The sequence below is a fragment of the Malaclemys terrapin genome, chromosome 4 (genome assembly GCF_027887155.1).
Source record: "Malaclemys terrapin pileata isolate rMalTer1 chromosome 4, rMalTer1.hap1, whole genome shotgun sequence".
NCBI classification, from domain to species: domain Eukaryota; kingdom Metazoa; phylum Chordata; order Testudines; family Emydidae; genus Malaclemys; species Malaclemys terrapin.
Window position 1 is genome coordinate 94,183,139 of NC_071508.1, and position 15,684 is coordinate 94,198,822.

At 44.8% G+C, this 15,684-nt stretch overlaps 1 protein-coding gene across 1 annotated transcript in view; it reads right to left on the reverse strand.

Moving 5' to 3' along the window:
* DISP2 (dispatched RND transporter family member 2) overlaps window positions 1–13,827 on the reverse strand; it is a 40,725-nt gene extending 26,898 nt beyond the window's left edge. Inside the window, exon 1 of the mRNA XM_054024773.1 lies at window positions 13,754–13,827. The gene's annotated coding sequence lies outside the window, so the exon portion shown is untranslated. The remainder of the gene's footprint in view (window positions 1–13,753) is intronic.
* Window positions 13,828–15,684: the final 1,857 nt, after the last annotated feature.

A 15,684-nucleotide genomic window follows, 5' to 3' on the forward strand; every position in this document is an offset into this window, starting at 1 on the left:
GCTCCAGGGGGCAGAGCTAAGGATCCAAGCAGGGCTGGTGTGTACCTTAACCCTATATTTTCTGGTTTTTAGAAGTCTGTTTGTTTTATGTTAACTGTTTATTTCCTGGTTTTCAGTGGTTTAAGTATAGGTGTACTTGACCTGGAAGAGTCGAAGGCACTGCCAGTCAATTTTAACTCTATGTTAAAGTTTTTGGGCACTGAATTTTAGTTAGAGTTCTGGAATTGTGGTCCATACTATACGATGGCCAATTCTAGATCTTTTTTCATTTCCTTTTTATGTTGTAAGATGATATGTCATTGTTATTTCCTGTATCCTTGACCGTAATTTTTCTTGATATTTATTATGTACAATTTAAACAAGCAAGATTTACTAAAATAAACAATAATTCACAGATATGTTGCCAAACTGACAAATTACACTTTTAGAATAATAGAATCATAAAAATGTAGGGTTGGAAGGACCTGAAGAAGTCATCTTTCTAGTCTCTCTCCCTGTGCTGGGGCAGGACCAAGTAAACTTGGACCATCCCTGACAAGTGTTTTCCTAATCTATTTTTAAAAACTTCCTATGATGGGAATTCCACAACCTCCTTTGGAAGCCTATTCCAGTACTCCACTATCCTTAGAGATAGAAAGATTTTCCTAATACCTAACCTAAATCTCCTTTGCTGAAGATTAAGCTGATTACATCTTGTCCTACCTTCAGTGGACATGGAGAACAATTGATCACAGTGCTCTTTATAAGAGCCCTTAGCATATTTGAAGATTGTTATCAGGTCCCATCCCCTCTCCTCTCCCCCTCCCCCCCCCCGTCTTCTTTTCTCAAGACTAAACATATCCAGTCTTTTAGCCTTTCCTCATAGGTCATATTTTCTAAATCTTTTATCATATCTATGCTCTCCTCTGGACTCACTCCCATTTATCAATATCTTTTTTAAAGTGTGGTGACCAGAACTGGACACAATACTACAGCAGAGGCCTCACCGGTACTGACAAAATGACTTTCTGTGTCTCACATATGGCATTCCTGTTAATACACCCCAGAATTATATTAACCTTTTTTCCCACTGCATCACAATGTTGGCTCATATTAAGTTTGTGATCCACTATAACCCTGAGATCCTTTTCTGCAGTACTACTGCCAACCCAGTTACTCCCCATTTTGTATTCAATTTTTCCTTCCTAAGGGCAGTACTTTGCACTCATTTTTAATCCATTTCATCTTGTTGATTTCATAGCAAATCTCATATTTTTCCAGGTCATTTTGAATTCTAACCTTGTCCAAGTGCTTGCAACTCCTCTGAATTTTGTGTCATGCACACATTTTATAACTGTACTCTCCACTCCATTATGCAAGTCATTAATAAAAATAGTGAATAGTACTGGACTCAGGACAGACCCCTGCAGGACTCCACTACACATCTCCTCCCACTGACAGTGAACCATTAATAAATATTCTCTGAGTAGGTCTTTCAACCAGTTATACACCCCCTTATAGTTATTTCATCTAGACCTCTTTTCTCTAATCAGCTTATGTGTCAAAAGCCTTACTAAAATCAAGATAAACCACGTCTACTGCTTCCCCACATACACCAGTCCAGTAACCCTGTCAAAGAAGGAAACTAGGTAGGTTTGGTATGATTTGTTCTTGACAAATCTATGTTGACCATTACTTATCAGCCTCTTATCCTCTAACTGCTTACAAAGTGATTGTTTAATAATTTGTTCCAGTATCTTTCTGGATATTGAAGTTAGACTGACTGGTCTTTAATTCTCCAGGGTCCTCTTTGTTCCCCCTTTTTAAAGACGGGTACTATGTTTTCCCCTTCTTCAGTCCTCTAGAACCTCTCCTGTCCTCCATGAATTTTCAAAATAATTGCTAATGGTTCTGAGATTGCTTCAACTAATTCCTTAAGTACCTTATGATGAATTTTGTCAGGCACTGCTGACTTGAATACAGCTAACTTATCTAAATATTTTTTAACTTTTTCTTTCCCTATTTTGGCTTGCATTTCTTCCCCCTTGTTGTTAATATTAATTGTGTTAAGCATCTGGTCACAATTAACTTTTTTAATGGAGACTGAAGCAAAATATGCATTAAACACCTCAGCCTTCTTGATGTCATCCGTTACTAGCTCTTATTCCTTGCTAAATAGTGGTGCTCCTAACGTATTTATAGCACCTCTCCTTATTGCCTATTATGTCTCACAAAATAACTCATTTTGTGCCTTAACCTTTCTGATTTTGTTCCTACATGCTTGTGCTATTATTTTGTATTAATCCTTAGCAATTTGTCCATGTTTCCATACTTTGTATGATTTGCTTTTGAATTTTGGGTCATTAAAGAGCTACTGATGGAGCCATATTGCGCTTCTTTTAGTCATCCTATCTTTCCTTCTCATTGGGATAGTTTGCTGTTGTGTCTATAATATTTTCTCTTTCAGAAACTGCCAGCTGTCTGGAACTCCTTTTTCCTTAGATTTTCTTCCAATGGGACCATAGCTACATGTTCTCTGAGCCTGTAAAAGTCTGCTTTTTTGAAGTCCATTGTCCTTATTCTGCTGCTCTTACTTCTTCCTTTCCATACAGTCATGAAATCTATCATTTCATGATCACTGTCAACTGCTTTCTACCTTAAGATTGGCAACTAATTCCTCGCTGGTATTCAGAATCAAGTCTAAAATGGCTGCCTCCACCTTCTGAAACAAGAACTTGTCCTCAATACATTTTGGTGATCTAATGCCTATAAGATATTTGGATTTTTCAAAAAATTATACATCCAGTGAAAATATAATTTTTCTTCCTTTAAAGAGCTGGTGCTAGATAGTGGAGTGGGACTAGAAACTGTTAATTGATTTTTCATATCTAGAGTGGCTTAATATCTACTCTGCCATGTCTATCTGTATTACTGGAGGAGAAAAACATTGTCATGCACAACACTGTGAAGCCAACTGGGGAAATGGGGGAAACGAACAGTGAAAAATTCCTCCTGACATGCTCAGAAAAGCAGTCAGCTACAAAAATGACTGATCATAAAAATGGACAGATAACCCTTTAATTTATTCAATTGCATCCAATTATAGTTAAATACATGAATATTCTTGACTCTAACACTCCTAGTGGAAGTCTATTCCCCCTATTCACCACCCTGCCTGTAAAATAATGCCACTTTAAATTCTTCCTCCAGATGTTCCCTCCCAGCTGATACGCTTGACCTTGGCCTGTCCAAGAACTTCATAGTTTATAATAACTTGAGCTAGATTAAATCTTTCACTTAAGTCACCTGTTAATCATCACTCATGACTAAATAATGCCAGTTCTGTCAATCATTTATCATATGTAAGCACCTAATTTCCATTCATCATCTTAGCTGCCCTATGCTGTACTCTCTCCAACTGATTATAGTGTCATCTTGGTTATCCAAAGGTCTTACAGAAGACCTGAAGCTTCTGGATAATTGTGGGTTGGTAAACACCTGTGTAAGCTTTGAAGATTTCAAAGTCTGCAGAGCCTACAATCCCAATTAGCTGTCGATCTGGCAGCCTCAACATTTTATGTGCTGCAGTCCTTGCCTGAATCATAGACTGGCTCACGTTTGTCTGCCTGTACCAGGTCATAACATTATTATTTTGCGGTGTAGACTCTAATCATATTAGAGAAGAGGATGAAGGAGTTTGTGGTGTTTGTTTATTGTGGCGGGGAAAGGGAGGACTGGCTAGATCAGTGCATTTATGAATCATCTGCACATATGCTTTAATGATACTGGAACTGAACAGGAAGCTAACAACACTGAAAGAAGAACATCTTCTGGAAGATAATTTCCAATCAGGGTGATGTGATATATTCAACAATTTTGGGGCTGTGTGGCCAAAAATGTTCTCTCAGGCACAGAAAAGTAGCAGCCTACAGTGGTGACCTCACAGCCTCATTTTGTCAAACCCAGCTGGATGCAACCCAAGAGATAAACAAAGAGAGGGGAGGGAGGCAGAGAGCAAGGAGGACCAGACTGAAATTAACTGCTCCTGTTATTTACCGTTGCTGGTTGTGTTCCTTACAATGTTTGCCTCTCTGAGAAGCTGGCTCAGAGCTCCAGGGTTGGCAGCTAGGGTTACCATGCCTCCGGTTTTCGATCGGAATGCACCCAGTCAAAAAGGGACCCTGGTGGCTCCGGTCAGCATCATTGATCAGGACGCTAAAAGTCCGGTCAGCGGCGCAGTGGGGTTAAGTCAGGCTCCTTGCCTGCCCTGGCTCTGTGTGGCTCCCAAAAGCGGCGACATCCGGCCCCTATGTGTACGGGCGGTCAGGCAGCTCCGCATGGTGCCCCTGCCCGTAGGTGCTGCCCCTGCAGCTCCTATTGGCCAGGAACTGCCTAGGGACCACAGAGGCATGCCAATCACTTCCAGGAGCCACCTGAGGTATGCGCCACACAGAGTCTGCACCTCTCACCCCTTTCCGCACCCCAACCCCTTGGCCCCAGCCCAGAGCCCCCTCCTGCAATCCAATCCCCTCATTTCTGGCCCCACCCTGGAACCCTCACCCTCAGCCAGAGCGCTCACCTCCTCCTGCACTCCAACCCTCTGCCCCAGCCTGGAGCCCCTCCCACACTACGAACCCCTCATTTCTGGCCCCAGGTGGGAGCCTAGCCGGAGCCCTCACCCCCTCCTGCGCCCTAACCCCCTGCCCCATCCTAGTGAAAATGAGCGACTAAGAGAGGGTGGGGGTTAGCGAGTGACAGAGGGAGAGGGGATGGAGTGTGTGGACGGTGGGGCCTCAGAGAAGAGGCGGGGCAGGGGTGGGGCCTTGGGAAGTGGCAGGGCAGAGTGCGGGGCAAGGGTGTTCAGTTTTTGGCAATCAGAAAGTTGGCAACCCTATTGGCAGCTCAGAGCTTCGGGTCCCCCCACCTCCCGTGGCAGCTCAGAACTCTGGGTTCCACCCACCAACCATGGTGGCTCAGAGCTCTGAGGGCCCCTGCCACCGATGGTGGCTCGGAGCTCCAGGGCCCCTGACGGCTGACAGCTCCAGTCCCACTGCCCTGGTGCTGAAGCAGAAAATGTCATGGAGGTCTCTGGAAGTCAAGGAATCCATGATCTCCGTGACATAATCTTACCCTTACTTATGGCACAACTGCTGGATTGGATTAAATGACCATCCTCTGGGAAGCAGTAATCTTATGAAAATTTGGTCTCCACTGTAAGTTTCCTCCTTCACTAAGATGTTCAGACAATTTGAAAATCAAATTTATGAAACTGTACTAGTCACCTTGTTACATTGCTTTCCTGAGACAATACCACAGCACAGACAACAAAATTTTGCATCACCTGAGGAATCAGAAACAGCAAAAGAACAAAGATGGTATCTTCTTCTTCCCCTGTGAAAATGTGCAGGAAAGCTTAAACAATTAATGACTCCTAACTAGACTCCTTACTACTACTTTATCCCATCTGGAAGGTAGAGCAACAACGATGCAGACCAAGCAGAGGGTGTGGCTCATGCAAGGAGCAAGGGCCACAGATCCATGAGTCATGGGATTAGCAGAGGCCAGCCCACAGATCTTGGCCCATGTATGCACCTAGAGTCTGGATCTGTGCCATGCTGTCGAGCTTCACACGTGGCTGTGGCTTAGGTGCTACATGGTCTTTGACTGACCCCCCACCTCCCATGCACACAGTGTAAAAGCTGTAGAGGAAGAGTTAGTGCTGCAAACATGCTGTGTAAATTGGCTGGTCCCCAATTCCTTCCCATTGGCTGACTACATCCAGTCACATGGAACTGAGCTCAGGCACTGTGGCAGAAGCAGCTTCATATGGCAGAAAAACAATATCACATAGCCACCATCCCCCTCTGCACAGTAACCCCATTTCTCCAGCATTTCTGTAATTTTGCTTCTCTCTGAGCCATGCAGTGGGAGAGAGCATGTGACTCAAACTGAGAAAGGAGCAGGGAACAAATCCAGCATTTTTAAGGAGAGCTGTATTGTGGGTCTATGAGACCCATTCTGAAAAATATATGGGCTTCACTACCTTCCTGAACTGCTGCATTTTCCCCATTGTGTATTTCTTATTTTGATACTGTCTCAATGATGTAATATTCCTCTGAAAATGTTATACAAATCTGTTACCTAGCAAGATGCTATCACTCACTGTTTTCCCAAGTAATTTAAATGTCTTTGTTTATTATCTACTAATAATTTATATCAGGGGTGGGCAAACTTTTTGGGCCGAGGGCCACATCTGGGTGGGAAAATTGTATGGAGAGCCGGGGCAGAGGGATGGGGTATGGGAGGGAATGCATGGTGTGGGAGGGGGTGCAGTGTGCAGGAAGGGGATCAGGGCAAGGGATTGGGGCAGAGGAGGGGTGCGGGATATATGAGGGGGCTGAGGGCAGGAGGTTGGGCTGTAGGAGGGGTGCGGGGCATACGAGGGGGCTCAGGGCAGGGGGTTGGTATGCAGGAAGGGTACAGGGTGTGGCAGGGGGTTCAGGGCAGGGGGTTGGGGTGCAGGAGGGGTGCATGGTGCAGGCAGAGGGCTTAGGGCAGGGAGTTGGGGGGTGGGGTGCAGGAGGGGTTTGGGGTCTGGGATGGCAGCAGTGCGCACCGGGGCCAGGGCAGGCTCCCTGCATGCCTGCCCTGTCCCCGCGCCACTCCAGGAAGCGCTGGGGCCCCTGGGGGGGGGCGGGGCGGAGGGCTCTGTGTTCGCTGCCCTTGTCGCACTTCCAGGTACCTCCCCCGAAGCTCCCATTGGCCGTGGTTCCCTGGTCCCGGCCAATGGGAGCTGCGGGGCGCGGTGCCTGGAGGCAAGGGCCCGGGGGCCACAGGGACGTTGGGCCAGCCACTGCTGAGAGCGGCACTGGGCAATCTGGCGGGACGGATCCAAAGCCCTGAGGGGCAGGATCCAGCTCGTGGGCCGTAGTTTGCCTACCCCTGATTTATATTGTGGTACACCTTGAGGCTGAAGCCTGATTGTTCTAGACCCCGTACAAACAGTTCCTAAATGACAATCCCTGCCTCAAAGAACTTACAGCCTAAAAGACAAGATGTACTAGGGGAATAAAAGAAAAAAGCAGGTGTGTGACAAGAAGAGAGGGGAGGTAACAAATATAACAGACTAGCTCTGTGGACAACTCTAGCCAATCAGTAGCAGTAATCACCATTCACATACTCTTAAAAACGGAGGAATTACAATCCCAAGACAAAAAAAGTCAATCTGTATCTTTTTCCCCTCAAAAGACCCTCACTCATATTAAGGACTAAATCCTGCAAAAATTCATTGTTTAAAAAATCATTTTTTTCGTTTCATTGGGTTTTTCCTCACCTAAAATATGGATTCTACCAATTTTCTTCAAATTAAAAAAAAATCCTCCTGGGCTAAGACCTAATACTGTGTGCCAAGTTTCTGTCTAGACGTGATATAATTTTTACTGAGACTTACAATAGAAGTTTTTAGAAGGGGCACTATAATACAATTTAAAGAGAGGTTTATAATAGACATACTGACAGACTCTTTTCTCAAGCACTAGGAATATGACACCAGCAACATGGAAATGTGACACAATAGTTGAGAGGGAATGAGTTCTTCTCTGATTTAACATTTTTAAGGTTATAAAAGGACCATATTTTAGACACTGGGAGCTCACAGCTGCAAGCATTCAGAGACAAGGCAGAGATAACAGAAAAGCAGCACAACGCTATCAGAATATATCAAGCACTCAAGCTAAAACTGTCATCTAATGTTCTGCATAACAAGCAATTAAAAATAGTTATAGGATACAAAATAAAATAAAATAAAAACAAAACAGGAAGAAGAGACAAGACTATCATAAATATGACAGGATCAAATACTGTTCAACAATTATGGTTTGTTCATATGTTGCTAGCATGTTTAAGAATGTTTAATTTTTTAATCTTAGTATTGCACCGTATTAAATGAGGGCCTGCCTTTAATGACCTTTAGATCAGGCTTTTAGACCTGGTCAACACTAAATGGGTAAGTCAATGCAGGCTGTCTTGTCTTAACCTAGCTGTGGAAATGTCTTCACTTAAATTTGGTTCCCGCTGAAGTAAGTGCCTCTCTACACCAATTTAGAACCCACTTCCCGAGTGGCATAGAGCCACTGTCAATGTAATTACATTGACGCAGTGTCAGTGTAGACACCGTGTTGCTTACATGAACTGCTACTGGCTTTCAGGAGCCATCCCACAATGCCCCACACTGGCAATACAATCGATACAAGCATCCTGGTGAGGATGTGCACTGCCAACACAAGGAGTCAAGTGTGCTCACGCACAAGTGATTTAATAACTGTGGTGGCTGCATGCCGACATAAGTTACGTCCACATAATTTTGTAGTACAGACATGGCCTTAGTTATTAGTGGAATCTGATAATATCCTGGGAAAGATAAGTACAATAGCCCAAAGTCATCACTAGTGAGATGTCATTGGCTTCTGTAGCATCATACCAGGATGAATTTGACCCCATCTGTGTATGTCACATGGTTGGGATAATAGAAGAGGAAACAATCTGGAGCCCATTTCTGCTCCCACTTAAGTCAATAAGAATTTTGTGACTGTATCAGTCCAGGCTCTTGGGAAGGCATCTTTGATAATGTGTACATACAATATTATTAAGGCTTCTGATTTTAGGTTTAACCAATCAACAATTATAAGAAAGAAAGAAAGAAAGAAAGAAAGAAAGAAATCAGGGATTATCCAATAAACACCAAAAAAACACTGGAAATAGTTTCTTGTATCTAAGGGCTTATCTACACAGAGTAATTATGCGGGCTACAGGGGTGTGCATGAACATGTTGTTAATTGATTAGTCTGTGTAGACCCTGCTGGTGCACACTAAAAATCGCCTAATGAGCTTTAATATAGTAATTGCACTAGGGAACATAAGAAAGATTACCCATTAAAGTATATACAAAGAGAAAGCCCCCCAAACCCTTGATTTTTTGGATATCTACATAAAACTCAAAAATTACTAAAAATATCTCCCCCCCCCCGCCCTAAAATTAACAATCCCCCCAAAACAGAAGTCCTACATATCATGCACATTTATGGTGCCAATCCTTCATGGTTCTGAGGATCTCTTGTGAGACACTGAGCACCCTCAATTCCCATTGACTTCAGTCACAGCGCTATTAGGCTCAATTCCCCCTTTCTCTTATGCACAGAAAATGGACTAAATTCATCCCAAGAATAACACTGAAGTCAATAGAAGTAGAGGGTGATCAGCACCTTTCTGGATTGGGTCCTAAAATTGCAAGTAGTGGGAAAGAGAAGATCTAATAATTTTGTTATTTATTTAACTGACTAAAAATTTGTATTACAGAATAATTTTAGAGGGGGGCCCAATTACTTTCACTCTTTCCATTGGCCAATATTTTGTATACTCAATATCTTATACACTGAAAAAAAAATCTGCAGGTTTTTTCACCATAGCAGCAGAATCTATCCTTGAGGAGACCTGCAATCTTTTTAATGGGACTCTTGAGTATGATAAATCAGTCTGAAAAATTAATGGGATGGCAAAAGACTGCCTCCCACATTTGTACTTTCCACTGACAAGAAAAGTTTAGCTTTACCGTTCCTATTCTTTGAAGTTGCTAAACATAATTTTGAATTTACTACCAAATAGCTATTGATGCAATTGTATTCAAAGACACATATAAACATATACACATAATAAACAAAAGACTTGATATCCTGAGCTGAATGCTATTCACTCAAGAAGGTGAATACTGAGGGAATTAGCTGAAGAAATCTCGGCGTCACTGGCAATACTATTTATAAACTCATGGATAACAGGAGATGTCCTGGAAGACTGGAGAAGAGCTAACGTAGTGTCCATCTTTAAATAGTGGGGGAAGGAGGAGCCGCAGAACTAGACACCAGTCAGCCTGACTTCAATACCTGGGAAAGTAATGTATAAAACATTCAATTTGCAAATACCTAGAGGATGAGGGGATAATCACTAGCAGTCAGCATGGATTTACCAAGGACACATCAAGCCATAGCAGTTTCATTTCCTTCTTTCACAGGGTAACTGGTTTGGTGGACAAGGGGAATGCAGTTGACATAATATTCCTGGACTTCAGCAAGACTTTTGACACAGTTCCGCATGACATTCTGATAAGTAAGCTGGAGATATGTGGGCTTGGTGGAACTACCATTAAGTGGATACATAATTGGTTAAACAACCAACAACAAAGAATAACTATTAATGGAATTATGTCAGACTGGAGAGAAGTCTCAAGTGGGGTTCCACGGGGCCTGTTCTGGGTCTGGTGTTGTTTAACATCATTATTAATGACCCGGATGTAGGAATAGAGAGCACACTGATCAAATTTGCAGATGACACAAAGCAAGAGAGGGTTGCCAACACTTTGGAGGATAGAGCTAAAATTCAGAGGGATCTTGATAAATTGGAAAACCGGGCTATTAGCAACAAAATGAAATTCAACAAAGACAAATGTAAGATGCTACACTTAAAGAAGAAAAATCAAATGCATAACTACAAAATAAGGGATAACTGGTTTGGTAGCAGCACTGCAGAGAAGGATCTGGGAGTTGTGGTGGATCACAACGTCAACATGAGTCAGCAATGCAATGCTGTTGCAAAAAAGGCAACTACAATTTTAGGTTCCATTAACAGAGGCATAGCATGCAAGTCATGGGAGGTGATAATACCTCTCTACTCTGCGCTGGTAAGGCCTGAGGTGGAGTGCTATGTCCAATTTTGATCACCAATGTATAGAAAGATGTAGAGAAACTGGAAAGGATCCAGAGGTGAGTGACAAAGATGATCAAAGGGATGGAATGCAAGCCATATGAGCAAAGGCTGAAGGAACTGGGTATGTTTAGTTTGGAAAAGAGGAGATTAAGGGGGGACATGATAGCAATCTTCAAATACTTGAAAGGCTGCCATAAAAATGTTTTCTCTTGCCACAGAGGGCAGGACAAGAGGCAATGGGTTCAAACTACAGCATAGTGGATTTAAATTAAATCTCAGGAAAAACTTCCTAACTATAAGAACAGTAGGACAATGGAACAGACTGCCTAGGGAGATTGTGGAAGCTCCTTCACTGGAGGTTTTCAAAAGGAGGCTGGATAGTCATCTGTCTTGTATGTTTTAGACACAACACAACAAATCTGCATCTTGGCAGGGGGTTAGACTAGATGACCCTTGTGGTCCCTTCTAACCCTATGGTTCTATGATTCTACAATTTCTAAGTACAATTTGCCCTGTGTACACTAGAGTTTAAAATGGGTTAGTTGAAATGTTAACTAATACACTTAAAACACAAACACCCAAAACAACACCTTTATATCCTAGTCTAGAAAAGGCCTAAGGAAACTTATTCTTTTGAGGCATCAATAGCTATCTGATGGCAAATTCAATCAAAAGTTCACTAAGCTCAAGGGATAGGAAATGTGAAGCTAAATGTTTAGTTCACTCACACACACACACACACACACACAATCTGTATAGAAAGCCACATACAAATGTCTAACTAAACTAAAACTAACTAACTAAATTATATATATATGTGTGTGTGTGTGTGTGAGTGAGGAGGCACTGTCTAATTGTACATTATTACAATAAATTCTATTGTAACTGAGCATGAGACTATAAACCACAAGATAAAGCTCAAAGTGGAGTCTGACCTGCCAGCCATCTTTACTCACACATGTAATTGTAACTCATGTATGTAATCGTATTGATTTCAGTGGAGCTGTTCACCTGAAGTAAGCAAATGTTGCAGGATTTGACTGGTCATTTCTATGTCACCAGATTCCCAAGATTTAAAACAAAAAATTATTGTGAAATGTTATAGGAAGGGTTTATTTTTAGACTAGTACATGAGTATTTTATTAACCAAAACACACAGACTTCTTGCCTGAGATTTTCAAACCTATCTAAGGAGATTTGACTGCCCACTTTCCTTGGGCAGGTTGGACTAATCTCAGCACTAATGTAAAGTTTATTATTTGTATTAGGCAAAAGTGAAACTCGTTGCCTTTATGAATATATTTAGTTTAGTTTGATCTTCTTCTATGCTCTGATCAACTAGAAAATCTAGGTAATTTGGAAGTCCTATGCCTCCTGAATAACAAATGAAAATCTGTTTAAATATTTAGGGCTGCCTTTGCCCTATAATAAAATGACTATTGGGCTTCTTAGGAAAATTACTGTAACGGTGCATATATGCATAGTAACTGATTTTGTAAGCTATGCATTGGGACATATAGCATAAAGGACATGACCAAGGCTGCAGAGTTTTGTTTAGACTGTGATTAAAGTCTTTGGGGGCAAGGAATGTGCCCTTTTTTGTGTTTGTACAGCACCTAGGACATTATGGATAGTACGAGAACACATAATAAATACTAAGAATAACTTTAACAATATATCATATTTTGTTACAGAACTTATAATTCATAAGGCTAAATCACATGCCCAGACAAATGCAGATCATAATGATATATGGGACTCACAGTTTTGCAAGCAAAATCATTTGGAAACAGAGCAATCAGAATGTATGTATGCAAATAGCATTTGACAGCTAACTATCTGATTACCTCTTTATCACTCCAGTATAGATTTCTCTCCATATCTACCCCCACAGAGGTTTGTAGTATGTGTATGTCTCCTTATTTAAAGGCAGAAGCAGACTAATAAAAAAATAGGTATTCCCAATGCTTTCAGGTCTTACATCCTAATGCCACATCACTGTCTTCCCATGCCTATCTTTCAGCCTCCTTACTTTGATAATATCTGGTTAGAATTTTATTCAGTTGTGCCCTGCAGGAAAAAATACCATTCACAGATCTGTAGCTGTTATTAATGGCTTCCCTCTGGCTTGTTATAAATGTGGCGGTTACCGAGGATAGGTCATCCCCAGAATCATACGGAGTGCGGTTGCCCTTCTGTAGGACACCATCCACAGCCGACTTTAATAGCCCTGCTCATTCTTACATTGGAAGTGGAAATAGGTGCAAAATCTGCATATATTTCCCTTATTTGTGCAATCATGAGGCAGGTAAATTAGATATTCTACCCTGTTTGAGAAAATCCTGGCTGACGCGACAGGCAGTTCTCTTCGGGGATCTAGGGCAGCGTGTGTCGTTTTAATTCGAGGATAAACGCCAATCCAATCTGGAGACAGATGTGCAGAGAGGCTTGTCTGATATCGCCAGTGAAACCTGCTTAGGAGTTAGTCCCATCCCCACTGAACTGGAAAGCCCTGTGTTTAGTCGCCAGTCTCTTCTTCGGGTCATATTGGATGATCAAAGCCAATCGCAGCTGGAGTCTGGCGGGCACTCTCGCCACCAGCTGCTGCTGCGACTCGCACCGTGCTGCACCTTAGGGAGGGGACAGGAGGAGGCGAGCTAGGGGCGTGAAGGCTGGCAGCCCCTGTGGGGAGCTCACTCACTCACCCACCCCCGATTGCCTGGGCTCAGAGGGGCAGACACCAGTCGCTGCAGCCGGCCCCGCGCTGGGGGGGATGGCAGGGGGAGCACAGCCGCGGGGGGCCAGGCGGGGCCGGCCTCAAGGGAAGCGGCGCAGCTGGCGGGAGGCAGCGGCGGGTCCCCGGGCGCCCCGGAAAGGCTGGGAAAGGAGCCTCTGGAGGCAGCGGCGGGGGGCTGGGGGCTGGCGCCGGGGCAGAGGGAGGGGACCCGCGGGCGGTGGGGAGGCCCAGACGAGGCGAGCGAGGCCAGGTGGCTTTGCAGGGACGCGCTGCGGGTCATACCTGGGCGAGCAGGTCCCCTGCTCCCGGCGCCCCCCCTCCGCCTGCTCCTCGGCGGCCGCCGGCTGCTCCTGCGGGGCCGGCGCCCCCTCCATGGCCTCGCGGCGGCTCGCCCGGGCTCGCTGCAGGCTCCGGCCGCGGGGGGAAGGAGCTGTCCGCCGCTCGGCGGTGCTGAACGCCTGGGCGCCCGGCCCCCCCGCGGGCACCGCGCCTGCGCAAGCGCAGAGGGAGCGGGGCGGGGAATGGGAGGGGGTCGAGCCGGGCGCGTAGCCCAATAGCGGCGCCGGGCTGAGAGCGGGGCGGGGCTACGACCAGTCTCGGGGCTGAGCGCGGCGGGGGGGCTGGGAGCCCGCAGCAGCTGCTGACGCTGGCCCAAGAGGCGGGGGCACGGGCGCTGGCAAGCCACCAGCGGCTGGGACCAGGTGTCCTGGCAGCACAGGGGCGGGGGAGCGAGCCCCAGCACGGAGACCGTCCCTTTCCCCAGCTGGTAAGCGGGCCTGCTCCAGGGACAGACAACATCTCCCCCCCCCCCCCCCCCCAGGAGAGCTTGGCCTTCCCCGGAGCAGTGCTCCCCCCCACCCCGCCCACACTTGAGCACAAGTGGAGCAACTCTACTTCTTCCCGTCTGAGTGCAGCTGGGATCCCGGCTCCCCTGCCCTCAGACACGGCCTGCTGCCAGGCTGTTATAAACCGTTCCTAAAGACAGCGGGCCTGTGTTTTACAGGGATTTTAGCAAAGGGATGTACATAACTTCCCAGTTCTGGGGAGATAAGGTGTTTGGGACGTAAATGGCCAGGGCACTTGAGGGAGAGGTCACCTGGGAGCAGTGTGTCTCTCTAGCTCAGGGGTGGGCAACCTTTGAGAAGTGGTGTGCAGAGTCTTCATTTATTCACCCTAATTTAAGGTTTCACGTGCCAGTCATACATTTTAACATTTTTAGAAGGTCTCTTTCTATAAGTCTATAATATATAACTAAACTATTGTTTTATGTAAAGTAAATACTTTTTTTTTTAATGTTTAAGAAGCTTAATTTAAAATTAAACTAAAATGCAGAGTTCCCCAGACCGGTGGCCAGGACCCCGGGCAGTGTGAGTGCCACTGAAAATCAACTTGTGTGCCGTGCCATAGGTTGCCTACCCCTGCTATAGCTCGTTCTGCATTACAGGGGTGTGCTCCTGGTTTTGAGAGCAGGGTAGGGGTGCTGGGAATCAAGTCAGTTAAATTAGCCCTCCCTAACCTTTTAAGTTTGAAGGGTCTCCATTAACCTGCACAATTTTAGTAAGTGAGTTTGCTGAAAATAGATGCAACTTTTTAAACAATTACTGAACGGGATTCACAAGAATAACTTGTATTACAAAGCAACAAAGAGTCCTGGGGTACCTTATAGACTAACAGATGTATTGGAGCATAAGCAGTCCAGGTCTTCGGCAGCACTTTGGCGGCGGGTCCTTCACTTGCTCTGGGTCTTCGGTGGCGGGTCCTTCAGTGCTGCGGAAGACCTGGAGCGAGTGAAGGACACGCCGCCGTAGTGCTGCCGAAGACCCGGACCGCCGCCAGGTATTCAAATCGGGCCCCGCACTTCCTAAAACCAGCCCTGACTAAGTATGTTTATTTATGGGTAGAAAAGACTTAATTACATTTGTATTGCATGGTGTCAGATTGGTGCCACTGACCACAGTTTGGGCTGAGAACAGGAAAACTTCACTGGATAACTGGAAGATTAATTTGCAGCAGCTCACTCCAGAACTTTTTTCTTAATCATGGCCATGACCCTGTTTGTGATTTTCACCATGGCAGTGACCTTGACCTTTTTCGTGACAGTGAACACAGTCATGACTACGGCATCCTCATGGCATTACTTGCTGTGAAAAAGCCAAAGCAAAAAGGATGAGTATTACTGTGCTGAGTATCCTGGCAACTCCCACTAATTCACT